The sequence below is a fragment of the Crinia signifera genome, chromosome 19 (assembly GCF_055691185.1).
Source record: "Crinia signifera chromosome 19, ASM5569118v1, whole genome shotgun sequence".
Classification (NCBI taxonomy): domain Eukaryota; kingdom Metazoa; phylum Chordata; class Amphibia; order Anura; family Myobatrachidae; genus Crinia; species Crinia signifera.
In genome coordinates this window covers 98,139,249-98,166,538 of record NC_139226.1, presented here as the reverse complement: position 1 = coordinate 98,166,538, position 27,290 = coordinate 98,139,249, and positions in this window count along the sequence as shown.

Genomic DNA, 27,290 nt, shown 5'->3' with positions numbered 1-27,290 from the left:
ATTGTATGTCATACAAGTGTATAGCTAATGGCATGGCATCGCACCCTATAAAATCGCATGGGATTGCATGCGATTTTGCAGGTGGTGCGATGCGATCCCCTGGGGCCAACAGAGCAGTGAATAAATGACATAAAATCCCATTGCACTAAAACGGCCCATGCAATGCAATGCGATTTCGGTACGGTAGCGTACGTAGGAAAGCCCTGCTAGGAAACACGTACCCAGAGATCTACGAATTTTAGGCAGGTGCTGACGTCATGTGACATCTGCCTCCTGCCCCATGAAGGCTTTAAACCGCCTGCGCTTGCATTTTTCTTGGCGCACACACCATTTTTCTGGTAAAGCTGGGCTTTCCCATGCACACATGCACTGAACGCATTTTTTACAGCGTGTCTGTACATGCGTATTTTCACCAATACCCATGGGCAGACCCGAAACATTGGTCCCTGGACCCACTTTTCTAAAAAAAAGCATATGCTGAATCACCCCCATTGTCCGAAGGGAGAATGCTTTGTAACTGTGTTCTCCAACGGTTTCCCATAAGAACATTTATGCTATATATCATGTCATGATATACAGGGCCATCTTAATGTATCAGCACATTTGTCAGCTGCACAATTATAGGGGCCTCCATGCAGGGGTGGATGCTGGTCACACAATCAGAGCCTCCCAGCCCACAGCTAGACAGTGAATGGCTGTCAGCATGCTGATTAATAAATGTCTGGAGCTGTCCACCAATCAGAGTGCTGGTAGCCACTCATTGTAGGATGGGCATGTTATGAATTTTGATTCTCATGAATGAATGGTTAGGGGTCCCAGGGCACTGCTTAACCCAGGTCCTACAATGCTCTTTAGATACTGTACCACTGCGGATATGACTAATCTCTTGCCAGTTGGTACCTTTTTATTCTCAGCATGCCTACTGCTACCAAGCTTCTACATATACAATATGAATTCAAAGGCTAACAAATTTGTTTGCTACACATATTTATCATACATTAAAATGCCTGCTTCTGTATCATTAAAGATTGATGTCTCTTTCTTTGATTAAATGCTTTGTTTTAATATTTGTTATTGAGATTAATGTGTGGCCCAAGTGCGGTAGGTAGCCCGTCACGGCTAGGAATCCTGACTAGTGTCATATTAAAGGCTTTCAGTCAGCCTGTCACTTGCTAGCATATTGTCAGCCCAGAAAGGACAAAGCAGATGTTTTTCCCTGAAGTCTCCAGACGTATATAAGACCAGCTAATATATTGCAGACTAGCTGAGGTACCCAGCCGGCGTTGCTCGGGTTTGGATGTGCAATAACATTACTTTACCTTTATCCTTCTCTTGATTTAAGCTTGACAGCTCTTCCTACAGACCAAGGAGGTGGCTGCCTGGTGTCATCTGAAGTTCTCATCCAAATCTGTCACGCAGACGTCCCTGAACATGCTCTCCATGCCAAAGTGTGCCCAACTTACACCTCTCTGTGGAGTTCTCCTGGATCTGACCCACACATTTTTCTTTCTTAAACCCCATGTCCTCTGCCTCCTCTATGTTATACAAGGGGGACCCCTTGATGAAGTCAGACAGGACGAAACGCGTTGGTTGTTCCTAGCCTCCAGAATCTTCTTTTTCAGATAAGCACTTTACTGAATATATTTACGTCCACCTTTTTTTATATTTTTGTTTTTAAAAATATTTTATATTTAATTCTTATACTGTATTGTTATAAATAATTATATATATATATAGTCCAGTCTTGAGTAGCATTCCTCACACCCGGTAAATGTCCGGTGCACACCTCAACCCGCACTTTGCAGGTAAAAATAGAGACAGTGTAGAGGTGGCACTCGATCAGCAAAAACAACACTCACAGACCCCCTAGGTCAGGTCAACGTTTCAAAGCTTTATTCCACGCTTCTTCCTCAGGACCAACCTGGTTGAGGAAGAAGCGCGGAATAAAGCTTTGAAACGTTGACCTGACCTAGGGGGTCTGTGAGTGTTGTTTTTGCTGATCGAGTGCCACCTCTACGCTGTCTCATATATATATATATATATATATATATATATAAATAAAGAAAACAAGATACCCAGCGCAAAAGTCCTCAAATGAAGTAATGTCCACAATATCAGTCAATGTGTGCAATCTTCTTCATGCAGGATCGTACCAGGATCCAAATAGTACAGTTGCAAAAAAACAGAGAAGAGACGCAACAATGAGCATATATTTAAAGACAATTATACTGCACAATAAGGCTCACGTACATTGAAAGTTTAAAATAGTATGCTTGCCAGCCTGGTAGAAAACACAGTCACCGTGGACCTCTCCGATATGCACAAAACGCCGCCGCTCAGCTGCAGACCAGGGGATCTTTAGACCAAGACGCCGGAGCCTCGCCACACACGAGCAGGATCAACAGGACCACAAGTGGAAGAAAGGACATCACTCCTTCAGCAGGAACAAGCCACGCCCAACGCGTTTCGACTACGGTCTTCGTCATGGGGCTTGACATCTGCCCCCCTGCAGTGTAGCATGGTTTTTCCCAGCAGTGTGCTTTTTTGCCTAGCTAACAAAGCTGAATCAGGCAGTCTATCCATGAAGTGGCAAACCCCATACATATGCACTGTGAGCCTTCCTCGTGAAGACGGGTGGATGATCGGCACAAATTGGCATACTGGCAATAGCATAAGGTAGTGAACAGGTTGGCCCGACGGGACGGAAAGGTGGCTGCAGGTTTGTTTAACTCATAACCAGCTGCACCTTGCTCATATCATTAACAATAGAAATAATTCAGAAATAAAAATATTTAGCAACTATGAATGGCACAATAGTTATTATTATTTCTGTTTTTGGCACCTACATAATTTCTAAACAAATCTGTCTGTCTTTATGCCATTTACATTGAATGATAAATGCAGGCAATAGAATGTTTCTTATTGTTAATGTTTCTTCTGTTAGCCTTGTAGGTTCATCTACAGAGAATGCAAGTTCAAATACATAACATAAAATGGCCATCAATCAGTGGCGGTTTTTACCTATGGGATACCCCCCCAGGAAAAATGTGCCACTGTCTCTGCCTAAAGTGAAGCCAGATGCAGTCTGTGAGACCGCACTGGCTTCAATGTAACTAGCACTAACTTCTTATTGGAAGCCCGACCTGCCAGTCACTGAAGGCAGTCCCATTGGAAGGTGTCCCCTCCCTCCGGGATGCCTCTATGGGCGCAAATGTGCAGCAGCCCCCAAAACGGGTTCTGTGCATGCGCAGTACAGCGGACCATACTGCACATGAGCCGGACCTGGGAATCCGATTAAGCCTCCAGGGGATGCTGCAAAGGCAGCCCATGGAGGCTTGGGCCAGTGCATGTGCAGTATGTATGAGTTTACTGCGCATGCACTGGCCCCGCATAGGGGACCGGCAGCTGGGACTGGACCTGAGCGGGGAGTCAGAGCACGGCGTAACTCACATTGTGGCAGCCCCCCTCCTCGTATAGGGTAAGAGCTGCCACTGCCTTCTATTATCTTTCCAAGCAATTTATTTCAGTATTATGTTTTATGTATGTACATAAAAACATCTACATAGCAAGGCCATCAAAGTAAGATTTTACATTGCAAACCTTGAAAATAAAAGTGAGACAAGTTTTAATCATAGAAGATTAATACTCCTTTTACACCAAAATCCCTGGTCCTCGACCTGGTTCCGGACCCTGGTCTTCGAAAATGGGAGTTTCCAGGGTCGGACCCAGCTTCTTACCCCATATTTACCCCTTTTACACCGAGGCAAAGCCCAGGTTTTTGCCTTGTAGACCCTGCTTGGCATCGGTGTAAAAGGGGTACTGGTTTAAAAATATATTTCTAGAGCACTGCAATAAAGTTTTCACAGGACAATAAACCTTTTTAAAACCTGTTGTTTCCAGTCCGTTTGGAATAGAACAATTAAAGGACTAAATTAACAATTTGATATATCGAGAAGATCATTTATTAATAGTGAGTGGACCGGTTTCACCTTAGTCGAATGCCAAATTTTGAAGCATCTATCACAGATTCGGGAGAAACATTTGAATCAAGCCTACTGTATCTACAGATTTTATTACATAAACGATTAAAAAAAGTAAATAGAACCCAATATCTCCCACTCTCTAAAATATAACAAATGACATGATAGAAATATATAAACAAGGGGGATGGAAGAGGCCAGTGACAGCCGTCATAGCGATGTGATTACCTGGTCTCTGTGATGGGATTTATTGGCCTCTGTGATCATAGGTGAATCTAGGGGGTGGTCCGGGGGTGTACTGGACAATGTACCAATTAGCCCATTTTGTAGCTGAGGGATGGGGCTTTCCAACAAGCCCAGCCCAGTGTCTCTAGCCCCCTGGGAACCGGAGATACTGCCAGGCAAAGCTGGAACGTTTTCCCTATAGGATAACATGGGACCCGCTAATTCCAAACCCCACCCAGTTCAACGGCTGCCAGTTCCCCCTTCGGCATCACTGAAGCTCGAGGTTGATCTCAGTCTAACCCAAATCGCTGGGCCTTCAATCTGATACCAGGCTGGATCTGAAGGGGTTAATTGGTTCCAGGGATATTGAGGTTAAACCATTTTTTTTTTCATTTCTTAAATGTAATTTCATGACTGTTTATGTTCTTTGAGGGCAGATTTCTCTGGAACCAAACAGCCCAGTTTCACGGGACCAAAATCATTCGAAGCCAACTCAAAAGTTCTTCAATATGATACTGGTCTCATGTAAATGGGTCAGTTGGTTCCGAAGATATAACTGGTTGGTTAAAGGGGGTAGGGAGAGGGGAGTGGTTGTCTCTCCCCCTCACACCAGAAAATGCAGGGACTAGGCTGGTGTATAAGGGAATGTCCCTACATGATCCTGGGACCATATTCCCGGGTAAATCCCTGCATTTTCTGTTGTGAAAGGGGTATTATTTCAAACAGCCGTGACCTGCAGTGCTCTTAATACAGCCGGGCAGCCCCCTGCTCTCTGCCCAGCTTCCGCTCCAATTCTATAATGCAGCATCATGTGTAAGGGGCATTATGTGTGCAGCATCATGTGTAAGGGACATTATGTGTGCAGCATCATGGGTAATCGGTACTATGGTGCGTGGCATCATGTGTTTTGGGTACTATGGTGTGCGGCATCATGTGTAATGGGTACTATGGTGCCATCAAGCAAGAACCCCCTAGCAATGAGCACGTAGGTAAGCAGCACTTATGTGGCAAATATGTAATGGGCATTACGGTTTGTTATATAGTATGTAATGGGCATCATGATGTGTGGCACAATGTGTAATGGGCATTATTGTGTGGCCTTATGTGTAATTGGCATTACGACGTGTGGCTTTATGTGTAATGGGTATTACGGAGTTTGCTAAAATGTGTAATGGGCATTACTGTGTATGGTCTAAAGCAGAGCTGGGCAATTGCGGCCCTCCAGATGTTGAGGAACTACACATCCCAGCATGCCTTGCATCAGTCTCAGCATGGCCACATAGCAAAACTAATGCAATGCATCCTGGGATGTGTAGTTCCTCAACATCTGTAATACCACACCCGTTTTTGTGATGCCACGCCTCCTTCACATGAGGCAACTCCCCCTTTTTTGCAGCGCGGCGTAGCAGCGCAAAGGTCCCCCTGCTATTATGTCTAGATCGGGGACCACCCATTACCATAATTCTAGATTCGCCTATGTCTGTGATATGACATCAGTGCCCGCCCCCTCTGTGATATGACATCAGTGCCCGCCCAATCTGTGATATGACATCTGCGCCCACCCCCCTTTTCTGCGATCTGTGGCGAAAAGGGGACGATCATGTGTTCTCATGCACATCTCCTTGCATGCTTGGGAGGGGGATGTGGGCAGCGCAGGTGGTGGGAGGGGGGCATGCGTTTTGTGGGGCAGCGGGTGGCACTGACCTGATCTCCTGCCTTCAATTGTCTCTTCCTCCAGCCACCACTACGAGGCTAGAGAATGCAGTAGAGTATTTGCAATTCAGCTATCCTATTATTAAGAAAGTAGAATAACCTATTTGAGGCATCACAAAGCGCTTAGACGATTATAATGTGCACCTGCTACTGTGTAATCACTGACATTGTCCCCTGCTTAGAGAAGTATACATCTGAGACAGTTTATGTCCCAGCTACTGAGACATTGCACATCAGCCATGATTATTTATGGATAGGATGCCTACGAGTAATTGGCTCTATCAGGTAAGCAATGAGGCCCTTTGGCCTGTATGGGATTATCAGGGGCACGCATAAATAACACTACAGCAGGGGCAAACGCAGGATTTTCAGAAGGGCGTTTCCAGAGAGGGGCGGAGCAAAGTACAGAGATGGCACTTAGGTGACCCAGTATATGCTGGGTCAGTTAAAGTATTATAGATAGACCAAATGTATATAAATAATAATATATGTATATATATATATATATACACACATAACAGCAGTGTAGACCCCTGGGCATAGCAATGTATTGGTACCCCTACCTATCCTCCAGCAGTAGGGGTGGGGGGTGCTATGAGCGGAAGCTTTGATGTCCCGCGTGTGGTAGGGGGTATTATATCAACCGCTCAGCATGTAGGGCCTGGATCCGTAATTTTCACTAATTACCCCTTTACTGCTCAGATGGTGGGAGATGAGGTGGGAGAAGGGGGCATTGGGCTGAATGAAGGGTACCTGATACATAACTTCCAGGGTGGTAGAGGATGTTTAATATGCAGAGGAGGGGTGTATAGTGGAGTGGGCTTATTATTCAGAATTTTCTGAGCTTGCTTGACTGCAGATATCTCCAGTTCCCGGAACTAGATTTCTTCGCTTTTAATGGTATTAAAAACAAGAGAATCCCTCCTACCAAATGGTACTGGGGACTAGGAGATCAGAGTTCAGGAGCCAGGGCAATCTGCCAACGAGTATATAAAACTACATACCAGGTGTGTGGAGCTAGAGCAGCAACCAGCTGCTGGAAGGCTGATATCTCTAATTCTGGGCAGAGTAGCTACAAGCTTCTAGTGTCCATCAAAGGGGGAGAGTCCCCGCTTTTGGAATATACCCTCAGAAAAACTCAAAGTCACACAGAACCTGAAATATCTGACTGGGAAGAGCAATTAACTGGCTTGGATGGGGGCCACTGCTTTAAAGTCAGATATCTCGGGTTCCCCAGGGCCAATTTTTAAAATTCTTGTATCCATGGAAAGAGGGGACCCTCAGTGCCCTTAGATTCCTGGGGGGGGTTTCTGGGTACTCAGAAACACCCCCCCCTGCGTGCGCTACTGGTTACAGTTACACAGTACAATAATAACACCACCGGATATATGATGACTAGCGCACAGCCTAAACTAAAAGATATGCTTGTATGTCCCAACCTTTATGTATAATAGTATAGATGTGTAAATATACATGTATCATATGTAATAGGTTATACAGTAGGATAGGTTTGTATATAAAATCAATGTGTTGAATATAGCAGTAGCATTTTTTGGTCACTTTGCAGCTGGGCAATGATGAAGGTGCAATTTTAATAGGGACTTCCAGGTCCAGGATTTAATAGAAATATATATATGCATAGAACATACTCTGGGGGGGTATTCAATGTGGGGGTCACAGTCCCGTTCTCGGTCAGTTCGACCGAGAACATGCAGGCGGGATTCAATGTCCCGCCTGCAGTGGGACGAGAAGGGGGCGTGGCCGTGAGTTGCAGCCGGGAAGAGGCGAACTGCAGCTCGTCACTTCCCAGCCATTCTCGGCAGAATGAGCCCGACGGCTTGTGATGTCAAGCTCGTTCTGCTGAGATACCCTGCTCAATGCTGTCGGGGAAGGCATTGAATAGGGCCCGGCGGGAGATGCTCGCCGGTGGTTGAATATCCCCCTCATTCTAGCACACAGATCTGAATCATGCCTAAGTTTCAAATACTCAAGTTCTAACTTGATTCAGTTAGTATCCCAGCAGTGGCGTAAGTTCATCCCAGTTGCCCGGAGGCAAGGTAAGTACTGGTGCCCCCCCCAATAGCTCATTCAGTAAGGTGTCTGTCTCCTGTAAGGTCATAGGTCTAATACAGGGTGTGACACTTGCAAAAATGATGTTAGAAGGGGGAGTAAGCCACATTAGCAATATCAACTGCTTTCAATTAACTGATTCAAACTCAAATTGAAGGATAGGTGCCCCCTTGGGAGCAGGAGCCCGGTGGCAGTTGACTCCATTGTCTCCCAGAGTTCTGCCTCTGTATTCCAGCATCATGACTAGTGTCCAGTAGACTGCCACCAAAATTCCAAAATCAATGAGGATTCAAACACTGAAATCCTTACTGCTGGTATCCCGAATGTTAGTATGTAGGACGGAACAGCATTGGGCCAAGGGGTGAGGGTTTAGATTTAGGCATTAACAGGTGACATAGGGTTAAAATCCAGGAGGTAAGGGAAGGGTTAGGGTTTGGCTGTGATATAGAAGGGTTAGGGTTAGGCACTTAGAAGGGCTTCGGGGTGGCATGGTTAGAGTTGGGCAGCGGGGTAGGAAGGTTAAGGTTAGGCACTAGCAGGGAGAGTTAAGCTTAGGCTGTGGGGAGAGAGGGATAGGGTAAGCCTGCAGGAAGAGAGGGTTAGGGTAAGGTAAGTAGTCTTACCAGACTTCTCTCGGGATTCCCTCTATCGGGATGCCGGTGTTGATATTCTGACTGGTTATCCGTATGTATTTAATTCGAGCGGTGGTGACCGACGGGGACTGGCGACACGGCAGCGGGGACTGATGGGGAGTTCCATAGGAACAGGGCGTGCATGCGTCTTGTGCATGCGGGCCCCCTTCAGACGGCCAGCGGCAGCTGGTGGCTGGCCATTCGAAAGCCAGCCCCAGCCTCAATTAACCCGACTCCATCTGTACACATTCCATTTATACATCCTGTATAGAACAAAGGTCATAACAGGTGTTGTGTTTTACATAATAGAATTTGGACTTTTAAATGCACAGAAAATGTATATTAAAATAAAATTCAGAGGTAATTCCACTGTGTTTGTTCAGTGTGTAACACACAGAAATATAACACCATCTGGGTAATTCCTCATTCCAAGAGGTGCGGACACAAAATTTATTCAGTACTCAATCATCCAAATTAGTAAAAATGAACAGCAATCCGGGAAGCCACGTGGGAGAGGAAAGGCCTAATAAATATTCTCTCTAGAGTAGAATTCCAGTGTATGTTTTGGATCTTAGTTATGATTTATGATTTTATAAAAAGACAAAGTATTTCATGTGCACGAAAATACCTATTACATTTATATCAGACAGAGATGGATTTGTGAGCTGGTGCTTTTCAGACAATGGCTAGACTCTGCACACAAAATATATGCACATACTAATAGAACCAGAGTTATTTTCTTTTACGTTAACTGTTTAGTTCATGAAGGCAAAAACAGTGAAGGGAAATATCCCATTGCATTCACCTAGTCTGCCTGATCTTATGTATATATATAGGACACATGTATGCCATACTCATTACATTTGTCATGTGACTTCAGCAGCCTGCCCCCGTTGTGTCACTCATGCATATACATGGAAACGCCCAGCGTTGGCATGGAAACGCCCATGAACCGCTGGCACCCTAGGCAGAGCATCAATGCACTGCCCCCCCCCCCCCCCATCCCACACTGCCACCAATAGTCGCTTTCCATCCCCTCAAGTGAAAGTGGGGCGTTGACTTCCTAGATGTTCCACAGACACCACCTGTATTAAGTACAACAAGGATGACTTCCTTAAAAAGCGGAAAAGTGGAGAGAGATAAATTACTGGACAATTGGCCCCTAACTGGCATGTTACAGTCTGGGTTTGAAAATTGCATTTGGGAGCTGGCTGGTTGATCCTTTATCACACTCCACTTTTCAAGCTTAGTTCACCTCTCCCCCAGTGTATTAATCTGCCTCTGATGGGGAATAGATGATATTTTCCCACTTAGGGTCAGGAGGGCGAGGGGGCGAGTAATCTAGAAGACGGCTACAGGACCAAGTTGGTAATCACGCAGCCCTGTATACAGTATATCCCATGTGTCACCTCATATATATATATATATATATATATATACCACCTAAAACAAATAGAGGGGGCGCTTCATGGTGTATTAACGTTTATTAGAAAACGTGGAAATCGCTTTAAAATTTTCTCGCACAGAGAAGATAGTACCCGTACCGAATATTTCATCCGGTGTGGGCTAAAATACCACAAGGTTTTTGTCATAAAATCCACTGGCTCAACAGCATGCTCAACAGTGTGCAGTGTACAACTCACGATACCAGAGGGTAATCACCAGCAGGCACGATCGTTCCACAGCACACCGGCGCCTCAGCGTCTTAGCAGCGGGCTAGAGTCCAGCAGGTACAAGGATGCGTCACACAGACCACGCCCCTACGCGTTTCGTCAATGGACTTCGTCAGTGGGGACGAAACGCGTAGGGGCGTGGTCTGTGTGACGCATCCTTGTACCTGCTGGACTCTAGCCCGCTGCTAAGACGCTGAGGCGCCGGTGTGCTGTGGAACGATCGTGCCTGCTGGTGATTACCCTCTGGTATCGTGAGTTGTACACTGCACACTGTTGAGCATGCTGTTGAGCCAGTGGATTTTATGACAAAAACCTTGTGGTATTTTAGCCCACACCGGATGAAATATTCGGTACGGGTACTATCTTCTCTGTGCGAGAAAATTTTAAAGCGATTTCCACGTTTTCTAATAAACGTTAATACACCATGAAGCGCCCCCTCTATTTGTTTTAGGTGGTGTGTACATTGAAGGTCCCGTGGGAATCGGGTCAATTGGAGGGGAGCTGCATCCATTACATTCGGCTTGGTGTGGATTTTCAAAAGAACTTTTTTACTTCCTTGAAGGGAACGGACTTGATCAGTGTCAGCGCACCTATATATCTGTATTGCATTTATATATATATATATATATATATATATATATATATATATATGCACTGTGTTTGATAGAAAAAACTGGGGTACATCTGTGCAGTGCTCCCTGTACTGAAAGAAGTCTAATAGGGATCATTAAACATTTCACACACTATCAGTTAATTAATCAGTCATAATAATGAATTACACCTCTGTTTTGTCGGGATTTTTCCAATAAATGACGGTCTATCATGATCCTAGAGGATTTATTTGAGCGTTCATGCTGTAATGGAGCAACATGAGTAATGTCTGTGTGTGTGCGTGTACATGTGACGAGGACTAGATTGTAAACTCCACTGGGGCAGGGTCCGATGTGAATGGCCAATTACTCTCTGTAAAGCGCTGCGGAATATGTGTGCGATATATAAATAAATATAAAATATTTAAAAAAAAACGAAATAAGAACAATTTTAATGGGTTCAATGTCACACTCCAATGGTAGGCATATGTGATATATCTGTGGTTGAAAATAAAGTTCTAGGCAAGGATTATACTGTATAAATGCACGAGTCAAGACAAGTCCCGTTTATTTTCTCTGATTTCTATATACTTGAAAAATATATATAATGCCCTTAAAATCGTCAAGGATTTTCGTTAATACTTGTGCTTATACAGTGTGTCCCTAGGACCCCAGGACATCATGCCAAGCCTGCACAGGAGAGCAGCCCATACATTATCCCAGTTATTACCTGTCACATAAATAGAATGTATATCAGCTGTCAGATATCAGGATGTGAATGGCCTTGAATGCATCTTCAGACAGATGTTACACATCGCTCATGTCTCGTTATCCTGGCCCCCTATTACTATAATGTCTGAACCCACTGGTCTGAGAATACCAAATGATCCACGGTTCCCTGGGCTAAATGAAAATCATTCTTCACCAGGTCAAGTTTACAGAATGGTGATTTTACTTAATGTGACCTACTCTGTTTTCCCATTTATCCACATACAATGAATAACCCATCTGTTCAGCCTGAAAATATACAACATTCAAGAGTCACAACCTCTCCTCCGGGATTTGAATCGTATTGGCCATAATCTGTTCATTACCATTCAAAAAGTAAAACGTCATTATGATGTAACAATAGCCCGGAACAAATAGCAATTAATCCATATTTTGTGGTTATCGGATTGGGATTTCTTTTATCAGCCGTAAATAACTTTATTGCTAGAATACAATAGGAAACATTTACGTAACCCGGTACACAAAAAGTTGTTGTCCCGGTAACAACAAAACAGACATTGATTTTCATTACCTAAACAGTGACAAAAAATCCAAAATATGATTTCCAATTACAGTACCTTATATATATCTCTCTGCCGACTATAATGTACAGTACTGGGGTTAATGTTTTCTCTCACAGTGGTAGGCGGGTGATAGGTCAAAAGACAATAGGTCAACATCATATGGTGGGCATGCACTAGGTCGACACTGACAAAAGGTTGACCTGAAAACATAAAAAACTCATGACAACATTTTCATGTGTTGACCTTTTTCTCATGTCAACCTTTTGTCAATGTTGATCTGGCGCATGTAGACCTTTTGTCAAGGTCGACATATTGGTGCCAAACTATTGACATCTGGACGCTACTCTACCGTTCCGATTGGTTCCTCCTCCTAACTGCCCACTTTTATAGCCTAACAGTAACCCTCTGCCAAGCGCCCAAACCTATTCTGAAAAGTCATGAAAAACCGTATGTCATCCTTTTCTGTGGCAACCATTTGCATGTCGACCTTGTGATCCCATCGACTAGGTTTAGGATAGCAGGAAAATACTTACAGGAACTCCTCATGGCCACCAAGACTCAGAAGATGCTGCCAAAGCCGCTACAGCAGGCGACCCATGGCTCTCAATCCAAACGCAACTCTATTCGCCATAAGATGCGGCTCCCTCACCCGCGGCACTGACACTTATCTCCTCTGTCTGTGTTATCTGCGCTGAATTGGTTTTTGCTCTTTTTTTGTCCCAAATGTCGACCGCATCCCCTCGCGTGGCTCACTGCGCTTGACATGCTTTGGGTATGGTGCCTCGCTACACGTGGTACACTATTATATTCTCCCTCCATGCCCTAGTGGATGGTAGGGAATGAAATACCGCCTGTTGACACATGTCGGCAAAAAAAAAAAGTGAAAAACTCATGTCAATCTTTTGACTGTAGACCTTCCCAATGTTGACCTAATGCTTGTGTCGACCTTAAGCCATATTGACCTTTGGAGAGTCAACCAAAGGCCTGTGGACCTAACGCATGTCGACCAAGTGACCATATATCTGTTTATTACTCACCACTTTCCTGGAATGTCCGATAGTTGCAGGTTCCGTCCACTTCCACATATTTCTCTGGATCTAATGTGCTAGCAAACGCTAATTGTAACACAAGCGGCATTATACGTTCAGTAGTTTGGTGCAACATTCGAGGACTCAGGGTGCCAAAAATAAGAACTCTTTTGGGGATATCATGAGCATGTTGACACTCTTGTGTCAACATTGGGGTATATCCAATGCCCTTAAGGCGAGCTTTGTTGGCGAGCATTGCCGATAGCTCGCCATCAGTATTCATCAGTTCAGTTGCCGTTTCACCTCGCTGGTTCTTTTCAGCGAGGTGGAAAAACAGCGGGGCTCGGCAAAAAACGCAGCGGGCTCGCTGCATATGTGGCGAACCTCTCCCTTTAGGGGAATCCTCGTCATCCTCTGAACATTGAATACAGTGAGCGACCGGCAAGGGGGTTTGATGGCGAGGATCGCTTGTTTTCGGCGACCCTCGACATAAACAAGTCACCCTCGCTGCACAAATTCCCTCGCCAGCGGCATTGAATACCACCCATACCGTCCACATAACACAAACCCCTGTTTATAGAACAGAAGCCTAGCTATCCCAGTGAAAGCTGACTTCTGATTGGCCATTATACCATATGCTGTGTACACACGGGGGCAATAGGGGCTGTAATCGCTGGGAATATGGTCACTGGCGACCATATTGCCAGTGATGGGAGTGTGCCCCTGCGATAAATCACCGGGTGCGCGCTCCCGTTTTCAGCCCCATTCTAATCGCAGCTGATTACCTCTGCGGCACCACCGGCTGAGGTTCCTTTTCATCAGCGACCATCTCTGGTCGCTGAAGAAAAGGGGACATTGAGCAATATATATTAGGTATATAATAGGTATAATAGGTAAACCCCTCTGTGCCTGCTTTGCTCAATATAATGCCGAACAGGACATGTAATATATAATAAATAAAACACATTACTTTATTATTTGGAGCATTGCATAACTTAAACAGCAAGATTATGTTAAAAGCAAGATTTGTTCCTTAACCGCTGAAATTTTCTTAAGCCATTGTCTAATCCCCCACGCATTTTAGCCAGCCTGGCATGAGAAGGTTCAGCGCTCGCTGAGCTGTGTACTGTATATTTCTTATTCAATCACTTCCAGCAAAAAGCTTACTGCAGACCCTGCGATGTTTTCCCTGCTCCCTGGGGAAAGTGTCAAGCACTCAAGTAATCATGATAATTCACCCCGTTATAATAATTTACTTTCTTGCGGAATTGCCAAGGTAAAAATCAATTCGTGCAGTGGGACAATATAAGCACAATGAACTACACAGACACCTTGGCAATCAAACAGATTGCCTAGAGTCACACACACACAGCTCAAACAAGGGTCTGGTATGTCTCAAGGCAAAGCGTTAACCCCTGAGCCAATACCTCCGTTATATCATTTCTATAAAGCAGCCAGAGAATATTCCTCTGGGTCTATCAGATATCTCCTGGTTTATTAATGCACCCTACTCTCATCATTCGCCAGCACTGAGAACCTAATATAATAGAGTCCCTCCATTATGTTCTGCCCCAAGCTAAAGTCTCTGCGAACGTACAGCTTTCATTGGCACATTATAAAACAAATTTTCCTAAGCAGGGCAGCCGAGAGGAATGCTGGGCCCCGGTAAAATTTTGGCGGAGTGGCCTAAGTGTGGGAGAGGTGTGACCACCTCCCGCACTTAGGTCACGCCCCCAACATTTTTAGAGGAGGGAGAAAGAAAACTCTAAACTTAGCAGCAGCAGCACACACGTACAGCATGTGCTGTGCTGACAGTAGGCTCAGCATGAGCTCACACGCTGTCAGTGAGATGCTCATGTTGAGCCTGCTATCAGCACAGCACATGCTGTAGAAGTGTGTGCTGCTGTTGCTACCTGGAAGGGACGGAGGGGGGAAGGGAGGGGTCGGACCAGGTCCCCTCCAGCAAGCATGGGCCTGGGTAATTAGTACCCGCTCCCCCCCCCCCCCCTCTCTCGGCTGTTTCCTGCATTTTCCTGTGAGGTGACTATGGGCTTAATTCAGAGCTGTTTGCTAGGCTGCGAGTATTTGCAACCTAGTGATCAGGTTAACGCCACCCACCGCCCCACCAAACGTCTGCCCCCCCTCCCTGCCGGCAGAATCCGCTCCCTAGCATGAATGCGTTCACATACACATCCACTCAGTGGCATAACAATGGCCCCGCAGACACTGCGGTGGCGGGGGGGTGCTAAGTAAATGTGGGCACCCGGGGTCTGTGGGGATAACACTGCACCGCTGCTGCCTGCTGGGACCTGCAGATCTACTTGCCTGCAGTCCCGACTCCCAGCGCTCTTCCTCCTGCTAATGAAAAATGGCCCTAACAAAATGTCCACCCCCTTACAGCAGACAGGTTTTGATGATGCTAGAGGAGGCCGCCTTCATCAGGGGAACATAATGATATGTCTCTATATAAAGGAGAATTTTGTAGAAAGGAGTGAAATCTCCTGAATAATCCTGAGGGATACCTGTCCCTTCCTTAGCGGGTGCTTCTTTAGTTTTTATCTCCTTAGTATTTGTGGATCCTTGGAATCCTATTCCGATGTATGTGAAAACAGCAACGGGTAAAATACCCCTAAAATGGTTAAAAACTGGGAATCCTTCCCTGTATAATGAATTACCAATAGGAGCCAGCAATGGAGGAAGAAACAGGTTTCTCCAATAACGGGCGTAACAGGGGTTCTCTCTTTGAGACCTCTTTCATCAACAGTGAAGGGCTGCACCCTTCTGGTCTGCTGGATGGGCCCGTGTCCCGTCACCCCCTTCCCCATTGCAGGGAGCTGGGCAGTGGGGAGAGAGATGACAGGCTGCCATCGCTGCACAGCCTCTCTCCTCAGCCCAGCACATGCGGCTCAGTGCCATTTGCTGAGCTGGGGAGAGAGACAGCCTGTACTCGTCTCTCTCTCTGTGTGTATGACTGTGATGATGATCCTGCCCGCCACCCCACACCATGCACCCCACACAAATTAGTTTTTTTTCCCACCCCCGCTGGTGGTATTTAAAAATACATGCTGACCCTAGATAGAGGTGGGCCCAGGGGTACTGACCCCCTGAGGCCCCCCCCCCCTTAAACCGGCCCTACCTGCAATGCAAGTTGTTGTTTTTGATTGGGCATTGTAGATGGAGGTGATTTCGGCCGTCCTTTCTTTGTCACCATACTACCCTTAAATAAATATATATTTGATTTAATTTAATGAATAGCTAAAAAAAATCTTCCACCATATCTACGTCTCCGTGTCTGCATTGATGGTCATTTTAGCTGTTTGCACATTAGAGGTTAAATTGAAAAAAGCTTGTAAAAATATAAAGAGGGGATGTTGCCAATAGCAACCAATAAGATTCTGGTCATGATTTTCTAGGATGGAAATGAGAAATTACAGAATCTGATTGGTTGCTGGGGGCAACATCACCTCTTTTCATTTGTAGAAGCAGGGCCGGCGCCACCACTAGGCAAATCTAGGCATTTGCCTAGGGCGCCAGCCACTGGAGGGCGGCACTTCGCCCCTCGCCTCTCGCATGGAGGCTGCAGGGGTGTCCGTGCCGGGTACCTGCGGCACTGTGTGATCTGGCGGCGGGGTCCCTGCAGTGATGCGCGCTATCCGGCAGCCAGGCGGCGGCGCGGGAAGTGCTGCTGGGTTTGAAAACATTCCGCATGCTGATTGGCTGAGATTCAGCCAATCAGCGTGCGGCGAGTTTTCAAACCCATCAGCGCTTCCCGCGCCGCCGCCTGGCTGCCGGATTGCGCGCATCACTGCAGGGACCCCGCCGCCAGATCACACAGCGCCGCAGGTACCCCCCGTAGGCACCGGGGCGCCCCACCCCCCCCTCACCGGCCCTGTGTAGAAGTTTTAGTAAATTGACCCCAACGTCTGTTAAAAGGTTATTGAAAGTACTAGAACAAAAGAACAGTTTGAATTAATAATAAAAAGATATTAATGACAAACGACACATAGGGTGAAATGTAATAGGATGAGAGATTCAGAAAGTGAGAGATTTGGTAAGAAATCTCCAGGTTTTTTTTAAAGCGGCAATCATTTACACTGCAAATCAAACTAGTTTTACAGTGTAAATGATTGCCGCTTTAAAAAAAACCTGGAGATTTCTTACCAAATCTCTCACTTTCTGAATCTCTCATCCTATTACATTTCCCCATAGCATCGATTGTTACATCAGTCGTCGTAGCCCAGGCATGTCCAAATGATGGCCCTCCAGCTGTTGTGAAACTACAAGTCCCACCATGACTTGCCACAGTTTTGCTATTAGGGATTGCTAAAACTATGACATTGCATGCTGGGATGTGTAGTTTCACAACAGCTGGAGGGCCACAGTTTGGACATGCCTGTCGGAGCCCCTTAATTGGAATTTGTGAGACCATTAGTTCTCTAGATTGCTAATAATTTTGTTTTAATACTATATTTCATGTCAGTGAAAGAGTCTGTAGAATTAATTTACGTAGAATTGTCAGTACAAAATATGTGTAAAGGTTGGTATCCCTGGAGATGCCAACAATAAAAAGACAGGCAAGCTGTACTGTCTGCAGAAATAGCGCAATGTGTCACACAAATGTATAATAAAGAAATAAGTGAAGATTTGCAATAGAGGTTGTATGAGATATATATTAACTGTGAATGAAATTGCTGTCACTGTAGCAGCACTCAACGTCCCAGCTTCCCACCCTTAAGCTGCCTGTGCTCTGCTTCTGAGAGGGTTAATGCCACCCAGACACTTTCTATGACAGGCTTTATGGTATACAGTATGTTATTATTATTATTATTATTATTATTATTATTATTTTATTTATAAGGCGCCACAAGTGTTTCGCAGCGCCGTACAAAGGAACAATACAGGGAGACAAAGCTTGGCATAACATAGAATAAATAACAAAAATAGAGTACAAATAAAGAGCGCCACAGATCAATACACATTACAGCTTGAATATAAGTAGTGGGGACTCAATCAACATACAGCTAGAGGCTTGATGCCAATGATGGAGATGAGTATGCGGACGAAGATGGTCACTGAGTGTTTGAGTATGGGAGAGCTGTGAGTGAAATGTGAAGAGAAGAGGGCTTTGACAACAGGAGGGAAGAGGGCCCTGCTCGGAGGAGCTTACAATCTAGTAGGAAGGGGAGACAGACAGATTACAAGAGGTGCAAGCAAGTGGGTGGTGGCTAGATAGCTGTAAACAGGCAAGGGGTCGGAGAGCCAGCTAGTTTATGCAGTGGAATGGTACGCTTTGATAAATATTACATATCTATATATATATATATATATATATATATCGTGCGGGGATGCAGCGGCACTCAGAGACGATCACACGTGGTAGTAAAGTGCAAAAATTCTTTATCTACGTTTCGGGGTTCAAGACCCCTTCGTCAGGAACCCCAAAACGTAAATAAAGAATTTTTGCACTTTACTACCACGTGTGATCGTCTCTGAGTGCCGCCGCATCCCCGCACGATATTTATGGTGGCTGGGCCACTAAACGGAAGGCACCTGGGCAAAGACACCCCTTCACCTGGGGCAACGGAGTGCCGGGGGTAACTGGATTATATATATATATATATATATGACAGAATTAACCCTTTCTCTGCGCTATAGTATAGTATGGGACAGCAACTCTATATGTCCCCTCTGTTAGCAGGGGAAGAAGACAAACACAAACAAGAATATATAGAGTGCGCCTATATTAGTGCCACCACCAGCTTACACTTTTTAAGTGAAAAAACTATGATTTAGCTGGGTAAAAAAGAACAGTTTTTTTAATAAAATTTTCTTATATAAAAGAATAGTACAGCATTCATTTGTAGGAGATGTTGGTCCAGTATAATCAGATTCATAAATTCGCAGGATATCATACACAAAACCTGACGTGTTTCGTCATAAAGACTTCATCAGGGGTTACGAATCGATGGTCAAAGTGTGTAACATTCGGACAATGGAAAAATTATCTGCTATATTTGCAATTATTGCGATTAAGACGCAATTGCAGTATGTTACAATTGTTTGAAGAACAGGCTAATATATACAAAACCCGATTCCAAGAGAAGGGTTACCCGGAAGGTCTTGTTCAAAAAGCATATGATGATTGTATGAAACTAGATCGAGAACAATTGACCATATACAAACAGGTTGAAAAGAAGGGACAAGGGGAATCCTTTTGTCCTTTCATCACTCAGTATAATGTTAAGAATGATGAAATCAGGAGGATCTTAAATAAACATTGGCAGGTAATCAGGATGGATCCATACCTGAAGGATGTGGTGGGAGACCGTCTCGAGCTTGTCTTTAGGAGGGCATCCACCTTGAAAAGCAGACTTGCTCCAAGTCTATTACCCATTGGCCCCCCAAAGATTCAATCCACCATATATAATTTGCCACCCCCACAAGGATTCTTTGAATGTGGGAGATGTAAGATGTGTCCTCAATGTATGAGGGGCACAAAGAAATTATTGATAAAAATGGAAAATAAATAATAATTAAAGGGGTAATGAATTGTCTAACAACATATGTGGTATACCTTTTAGTATGCCCGTGTGGCATGAAATATGTTGGGCAGACAAAGCGCATGTTAAAAATTAGAATACAGGTTGAGTATCCCCTATCCGAAATGCTCGGGACCACAAGCATTCCGGATAGGGGAATTTTCCGGTTTTTGTAATATATTTTTTTAAAGCATACTTACCTGTCCCCTGATGGTGTCTGGTGGTCCCTCGGCGTCCACGCAGTCCCCGGGCGTCCACAGCAGGCCTCCGGCATCTTCTCTGGGTCTCCAGCGGTCCCAGGAATGCATTGCGCGAGTGTGCGCGCGCACCGGTGACATCACCGGCGCGCGCGCACACTCGTGCAATGCATTCCTGGGACCGCTGGAGACCCTGGAGAAGATGCCGGAGGCCTGCTGTGGACGCCCGGGGACTGCGTGGACGCCGAGGGACTTGGTAAGTATGAAAAGAGGGTTAAAAAATAAATAAATAAATAAATAAATCGAATGATTCCAAAAACCACGGTTTTTGGAATAATTCGGATAAGGGATGTCCGGATACCGGATACTCAACCTGTATTAGAACATTATCGTAATATCAAGAACAAGGTCAAACATCATAGCGGGCCCCGACATTTTGAAACCTGTCAAGCAAGTAACCCATCCACATTCAAGTTCGTTGGTTTAGAACATGTAGAGTTAAACATAAGAGGTGGCAATAGAGATATTATGCTGGGTAAAAAAGAATCCTGGTGGATGTATCATTTAAACACAGTGACGCCATATGGTTTGAATGACGGGTTAGAAATAACTCCGTTTTTAAAATGAGTTTAAAAACTAATTATCAGTTATCTGTTCTTATATTCTTATATTTTTTTCTTCCTCTTCCTCTTTTTCTTTCTTTTTTATAGATGTATATAACTATGTTTTTTGTGATTAGCGCATATTGTTATGTGCGCGTTATTTTAAATGTTAAAAAGGTTTTTTAACAACAGGATATATATTACTGATTTAGTGTGCAGATTTTACAAGTATGTAGACTGTGTGATTATAGGCAGCATGTGGGTATATTCTTTATATGTTTGCAACTATTTTTCATTGTAAGATCATAAGAAAGACTGTTGTAACCAGGGCCGGCGCCACCACTAGGCAGCCTTAGGCATTTGCCTAGGGCGCCGGCCGCTGGAGGGTGGCAGTTTGGAGCTGGTCCGCGCCGCATCACCCAGCAAGCTGCCCCATCCATGGGGAGCATTGCGCTGCTGCGACCCGCACCACCTGCCACCCTGGAAAGTGTCACAGCGCCGGACACCCCCCCTCTCTTCCCGTCCCTGAGCAGAGTTGCGGGCAGCGCCGCATCACACGGCAAGCCTGCCCACCCCCCCCTGGAACGTCACAGCGCCACCCCCCTCCTCTCCCCTCTCTGGGGAGAGTCGCGGCGGCAAACAGCAAGCCCCCCCCCGAAGGTCACGGCGGTGGCCCCCTGGAGCGAGTAAGTGTTTGAGCACCGGGGCGCCCCTCCCCGCCTGGGGCGCTCCATTGTCTAGCACCGGCCCTGGTTGTAACATAGAAGTGTATTGAACTTGTTTGTAGTTACGAGCGGTTCTCTCAAATTAAAGCTAACCTGATGCACCTGAGCATCGGGTATATGTGAGGTGACTGAGCGATGCTAGGCCAGCCCTCTGACGAAGTCCTTGTGACTAAACGTGTAGGGGCGTGGCCTAGCGTCGCTGAGACCGGAGCCCAGACAAGAGAGAGACCGTTCCTGTATCGGTAACAGTGCTGTGCACTAATCTTTTATGCTGATATTCCTGCAGTGTTTTATACCGCCTATTGCGGTACGTTACCCCTTGCCATCGGGGAAGTCTTGTTTTCATATAAATAAAACCAAATTTACACTGGTAACGCACTATGGAGCGCCCATTTGTTTCATTGTAGATATATATATATATATATATATATATATACAGATTAGATGTACCTTCAATCTTGTTACCAGGGGTTCCATGCTCATTGCCAGGGGGGATTACATGCTTGTTGCCAAGGAGGGATTGTATGCTTGTTGTCATAGGGGGTTCCATTCTCATTGCTAGGGGTTCCATGCTTGTTGCCAAGGGGGATTACATGCCTGTTGCCAAGGGGGATTACATGCTCTTTCCATATGGGGTTCCATGCTCGTTGCTAGGGGGGAATACATGCAACGGGGCTAAATGCTCAAAGGTACGCTTTGATGAATGTTTTATATATATATATATATATATATATATATATATATATATATGGAGAGAATACCCTTTCAATGCGCTATAAAGAATGTATGGGCAGCAACTAAGTAGGTCCCCCCTGTTAGTGGGGGAAAGAGAGGAGAAAATGGCAGACAATGAACAAAGTGCGCCCTCCTAAAATGTATCCACCACCAATAGAACAAATGGTGACAATGTGGTCACAATACAACAGATTTAATATATAAAACAGATAAAATATAGCAATAAAACAAATTTTTCATCTGTGTGGAGTCATGGATTCTATAACGGTCAACATGCACAAAACCCAACGCGTTTCGTCGTTAAAACGACTTCCTCAGGGGTAACCGTCCACAGGTAACTTAATATATTTCAGTCACAGTGTGATATAGTTTTTGTATTAAAAAGAGGGAGTGGATCCTTAGTAGATCTCAATCCTGATGCCTGTCAGCATCTAAAACATGAACAATTTCCATAACAAATACAGGATAAGAGATGGAATAGTGTCCTGAAGAAATTCAGGAATACTTCTAAATGTAGTTCAAACGGACCTCAATAGGTTTGCTAAGTAGCCAGATCAGGGACCAGACTCCAGGAGTCTGGTCCCTGATCTGGCTACTTAGCAAACCTATTGAGGACACTATTCCATCTCTTATCCTGTATTTGTTATGGAAATTGTTCATGTTTTAGATGCTAACAGGCATCAGGATTGAGATCTACTAAGGATCCACTCCCTCTTTTTCATACGAAAACTATATCACACTGTGACTGAAATATATTAAGTTATCTGTGGACGGTTACCCCTGAGGAAGTCGTTTTAACGATGAAACGCGTTGGGTTTTGTGCATGTTGACCGTTATAGAATCCATGACTTCACACAGATGAAAAATTTGTTTTATTGCTATATTTTATCTGTTTTATATATTAAAATCTGTTGTATTGTGACCACATTGTCACCATTTGTTCTATTGGTGGTGGATACATTTTAGGATTGGGCTGAGGACGGGGTTTGTCCCCCGAAACTTCCCCAAATACACTTTGTTTTGTTGATTTATTCATACCGTCTCCTGAGTGCCGTTTATTCCCCTATGGGGGTTTGGAGTATTATTGTTATTTCTTCTGGCACCGGGGGCAGCTGATCATCTACCATAGAGTGCCGGCAGATTTGGAGCGATATATATATATATATATATATATATATATATATATATATATATATATACCAAACAATAGTGTCTTCAGCGCCCTATTCTAGCAATGTCCATATAATTAGTACAGTAAAACAATAATAAAATCAATAATAAGATCAAATAATTCTTTCAGAGTAGTTCTTTTGAAGAAAATTTCTTTTTATTTTGAAAACTGCGATCAATACCCAACGCGTTTCGCCTCCATAGGAAGCTTCATCAGGGGTTTGTGATCTATAAAAGTGTAATATACATACAATCACATTTTTTGGACATTACATACAAAACAATTTACATGAATAATCATAAATATAAATATAAAAATAAAAATAAATATTTTGAATATATATACATAAAATTATATATACATAAAATTATAGCAGCGGTAGTATACAGATAGGGAACAGGTTTATATCAATACATCTCATTTTGGATAAATAATTTCATTAGTTCATTAATTATTAATTATTTATAAAAAAATTTAGATTTTTTCGGGTTTTTTTCGGATTTTTTGGTACATACCTTTTATTTGGAATAAAGTTCGTATAACATTTTATACTTTTAAGAGAAAAATGTTATACGAACTTTATTCCAAATAAAAGGTATGTACCAAAAAATCCGAAAAAAACCCGAAAAAATCTAAAAAAATTTATAAATAATTAATAATTAATGAACTAATGAAATTATTTATCCAGAATGAGATGTATTGATATAAACCTGTTCCCTATCTGTATACTACCGCTGCTATAATTTTATGTATATATAATTTTATGTATATATATTCAAAATATTTATTTTTATTTTTATATTTATGATTATTCATGTAAATTGTTTTGTATGTAATGTCCAAAAAATGTGATTGTATGTATATTACACTTTTATAGATCACAAACCCCTGATGAAGCTTCCTATGGAGGCGAAACGCGTTGGGTATTGATCGCAGTTTTCAAAATAAAAAGACATTTTCTTCAAAAGAACTACTCTGAAAGAATTATTTGATCTTATTATTGATTTTATTATTGTTTTACTGTACTAATTATATGGACATTGCTAGAATAGGGCGCTGAAGACACTATTGTTTGGTATAGTGAAGGTGTTCGCAGTCCCAGCTAGTAGGGGATTGAGTGTCAACAGCGACCGATATAGAGTTTTGAATATAATAGCGCAATTTTGGAGATTTTGTGTTGGAATATATATATATATATATTATTATAAAATGCTCATTGCCAGGGGGGGGAATACATGCTTGCTGCAATAGGCGGTTAAATGCTCATTGCCAGGGGGGAATACATGCTTACTGCCATAGGGGGTTAAATGCTCATTGTTCAGGGGGAGATAAACCTTATTTCCACATGAATGTGTTAACGTGCCCAGCACTAATATATGTATAAAAGGCTAACTACTCCTCACCTCTATGAGGTGAAGTTCCACCATTGACCACTAGAGGCCACTCACTGGACCAAATGACTCCTGTGTGTGTTAAAAAAATGTCATAATAGAAAGTGAAAGCCATTTTTGCAGGGACACTGATCTGGTTCAGACTTGCTGTATATGGAGAGAGGGAGCTGTGAAGACAGAGATTGCATGGAGGAGCAGATAGGGACTGGGGGCAGGGTAGAGTTTGTGGGCTAAAAATTGTCACAGCTCAAAGTGAAAGTAAAAACTGTCACAGCTCAAAGTGTCATTTTCACAGGCTTTTAACGGATTCAGTATGAAATCCCGGCGGTCGGGATCCCGGCGTTCAAAATCCCGACGCCGGAATCCCGACAAGGGGGGGGCGTGGATCGCCCCCCCTTGCGGGCTCACTGCGCTCACCACGCAGCGGGCCCGGTGCCTCGCTACGCTCGGCACGATAATTTATTCTCCCTCCAGGGGTGTCGTGGACACCCACGGAGGGAGAAAGTGTCGGGATTTCGGTGGTCGGGATTTCGGTGGTCGGGATTTCGGCGGTCGGGATTCCGGCGTCGGGATTCTGAACGCCGGGGATCCCGACCGCCGGGATTTTAACTGCATCCCCTTTTAACTAGTATGTTATAGATTATCTCAAAAACATACTTGGTCCCAATAATAAATTGTAACTTGTGCACATGGCACAATAATGGTGGGCGGCTTTCTCCCGATGTGTCCCTGGGAGTCCTCTATTAGTGTTGATCCGATTTTCCAGAAAAGGGTAAAACAATGAATCTAAAACAAAGCAATAAGACTGCTGTTATCAGCGCTTGTCCACACGTTACAATCCTGTGCACAGTATATCTAGCAAAATGACAATATGATGTATTAGTTCATATCTTTATCAAAATATGTAAGCAGGTCGCACGTCACGCGTCCTCAGATCCCTGCAATAAATAACATGGAAGGTTTTCTCTTCACACCATGCTCTGCCACTGTCACACCATGCTCTGCCATTGTCACACAACACACCATGCTCTGCCATTGTAACACAACACACTATGCTCTGCCACTGTCACACCATGCTCTGCCACTGTCACACCATGCTCTGCCATTGTCACACAACACACCATGCTCTGCCACTGTCACACCATGCTCTACCACTGTCACACCATGCTCTGCCACTGTCACACCATGCTCTGCCATTGTCACACAACACACCATGCTCTGCCACTGTAACACAACACACTATGCTCTGCCATTGTCACACAACACACCATGCTCTGTCATTGTCACACAACACACCGCCCTGCCACTGTAACACAACACACCATGCTCTGCCACTGTAACACAACACACCATGCTCTGCTACTGTAACTCAACACACCATGCTCTGCTACTGTAACATAACACACCATGCTCTGCCACTGTAACACAACACAGCATGCTCTGTCCCTGTCACACAACACACCATGCTCTGCCACTGTAACACAACACACCGTGCTCTGCCATTGTCACACAACACACCATGCTCTGCCACTGTAACATAACACACCATGCTCTGCCGCTACACACCATGCTCTTGCACTGTAACACAACACACCATGCTCTGCCACTACACACCATGCTCTGCCACTGTAACACAACACAGCATACTCTGCCACTGTAACATAACACACCATGCTCTGCCTCTACACACCATGCTCTGCCATTGTCACACAACACACCATGCTCTGCCACTGTAACACAACACACCATGCTCTGCCACTACACACCATGCTCTGCCACTGTAACACAACACAGCATAGTCTGCCACTGTATGTAACATAACACACCATGCTCTGCCGCTACACACCATGCTCTGCCACTGTCACACAACACACTATGCTCTGCCGCTACACACCATGCTCTGCCCTAGTCACACAGGACACCATGCTCTGCCACTGTCACACAACACACTATGCTCTGCCGCTACACACCATGCTCTGCCCTTGTCACACAGGACACCATGCTCTGCCACTGTCACACAACACACCATGCTCTGCCACTGTCACACAACACACCGCCCTGCCACTGTCACACAACACACCATGCTCTTCCACTGTCACACAACACACCGCCCTGCCACTGTCACACAACACACCATGCTCTGCCACTGTCACACAACACACCATGCTCTGCCACTGTCACACAACACACCATGCTCTTCCACTGTCACACAACACACCGCCCTGCCACTGTCACACAACATACCATGCTCTGCCACTGTCACACAACACACCATGCTCTGCCACTGTCACACAACACACCATGCTCTGCCACTGTCACACAACACACCATGCTCTGCCACTGTCACACAACACACCATGCTCTTCCACTGTCACACAACACACCGCCCTGCCACTGTCACACAACATACCATGCTCTGCCACTGTCACACAACACACCATGCTCTGCCACTGTCACACAACACACCGCCCTACCACTGTCACACAACACACCGCCCTGCCACTGTCACACAACACACCATGCTCTGCCACTGTCACACAACACACCACGCTCTGCCACTGTAACATGGTATTTGCTGGTCTCTTCTCCTACCAGGTTGTTCCTGTTATTGAAGCATTGCTGTGCATGCAATTCCCTGGGATTACTGCTGCCCTGTGACTCTTCTACTGTATTTCTTCTTGTAAATGATCTATGTTCCCCATAGATCCTGCAAAGTCCGTATCTCAT